Below are 2,168 nucleotides of genomic sequence, written 5' to 3'. Positions count from 1 at the left end.
GAGTGGTGCTGTGGGATCACCACTGTATGGCTCACCACAAGGTTGATGGTTCAATCCCACCAGCCGTTCCTTGGAAACCTGTACAGGATTGTTTTGAGTCAGAACTGACTGGATGGCACTTAACAACAACAACAAATGGAGCATGACTCCAGAAACCAAACTAAACCCCCTGCCATCGGGTTGGTTCTGGCTCATAACAGTCCTATAGAATAAATTAGAACTGTCCACAGGGCTTCCATGGATCTAAATCCTTAGGCTAGCAGACTGTTATAGCGTTCACAGAACAGCTGATAGATTTGGGTTTGCAGTTGAGCGCTGAGCCACTGCGTCAAGAAAGTTCCTTTAAGAAATGACTGTGTTGTTGTTAAATGCCGTCGAGTCGATTTTGACTCACAGCAACCGTATGTAGGGTTTCTGAGAAGAGGCTAGTGAGTTTGAATCACTGATCTTGTACTCAGCAGTCCAGTGTTCATTCTACAGCGCTATGCCAGGACTAGATGAACTAAAATCACAAAGAGGAAACCTTCCCAAGGTGAAGTAGTAGTGGATGACTCTTTTCTTCCCTGAGTCATTTGCTGATTTAGGGTATTACTGGGGTTCAGATTTGACCTAAGCAGAGACGCCCTGCAGAAAAAAGAAAAACAAAGAGCTTTTGACAGTTGCAGGAACTATGCTATTGATTGGGAACTGTAGCATGTTGTGGAATTGGTTCCAACTCAGTGACCCAGTATAGCGTTTCCGAGCCTGTAAATCACTACAAGAGCAGAAAGCCTCATATTTCTCCTGCGGAGCAGCTGGTGGGTTAGAACTGCTGGTTAGTAACACAACACATAACCCACTACAATACCAAGGCTGCTTGGACTGGGAACTAAAGGAGCCCAAATGCCAGCCCAATTTTTCCCATGGAACATATGCTGATTTCTGTGGCAGTGAGGGGGACTGGGAAGGGGCTGGGCTGGAAAAGCAGGTCCAATGGTCTTTCAATGTTTAGAGGAAGGGGGCTTAAAATAAACTCTTCTCTCCCTCAAGGTATTTGCCATATACCTTATGGGAAGAACAGCATGGGCTTAGAAGCTTACAAGCTGACCTTAGAATCTCTGAAGAACAGAATTGTGAAGGCCAAAAGAGACAGACTGGCCAGGTCTTCGGTCTTAAATCCCAGAGAGGCATTCCTGAGCTGTGCTGGGAAGAGTGCAGAGGAGGTCAGAATCTTACCAGAACGGCAACTCTGCCCCAGAATAGCTTGATTGACTTTGCTGAAGCTCCTCAGGGAACCCTGTTTAGGCGGAAGGAAGAGGGATAACATAACCTGAACCCTCTACCCTTTTATACCTGGTATATGACATATAACTTTTTAAATTACAAAACAGGCACACACACACAAAAAGAGATAATGGGACCAGTAAGCAAGAGAAGAACTAACAGAAGCAGATTCACAGATGCTGCAGATATTGGAGTGGCCGGTAAAGATGTCAAACTAACTATGACTAGGCAAGATGGTGGGATAGGCAGATGCAGCTAGCAGTCCCTCTGCAACAAAAGCTATCGAGATCAAGTGATCCTGGACCCTGAGCTTCAGAGGACAGGACAGAGAGGTGGATTGAGTGCAGACTAGAAGAGGAAGCTGAACAGGAGCATCGAGGGAAAAGGAAAATGGCTGGGCTGTCAGCTAGCACGGAGCAGGGCAGCCACCTTGAGCCTTTGCAAGTGGCTGTTAATATAGCTGCCTGCAGCACAGGACACAGCTGGAGGGGGCAGCAAGTGAGGTGTGGTTCTACCTTGTTCTGTGCCCTCCTGGTAGCCAGAGGTATGTCCAGTTCTGACCTTAGCTAACCCAGCAGGCAGTGACATCCCTTTCTACACAGCTTCTGCTCTGGCTGGTCAGACACCTGGAGTGCCACCCTTGCTTCTGGAAGCATATGAAACCTCCCCGAACTCCAAAACACAAACAGCAAACAGAGAACTGCATTTACACTTCCAGTCTCTATCACATCCACTGGGAGACAGATGGTGAGTGCCTGAAAATACAACATACAATCATCAATTAAATATAGATACAACATCACAATGTTTTGAAGAACACACACAACTTCAATTTATATGACGAAACAGGACTGAGTGCCTCAGACAAGTGACCAAAATACAGAATCAGAAAATATAATACCAGA

This window comes from Chrysochloris asiatica, unplaced genomic scaffold (assembly GCF_000296735.1).
Source record: "Chrysochloris asiatica unplaced genomic scaffold, ChrAsi1.0 scaffold00101, whole genome shotgun sequence".
NCBI lineage: Eukaryota > Metazoa > Chordata > Mammalia > Afrosoricida > Chrysochloridae > Chrysochloris > Chrysochloris asiatica.
The sequence above is the reverse complement of the archived record's forward strand: the minus strand, read 5'-3'. Positions refer to the sequence as shown.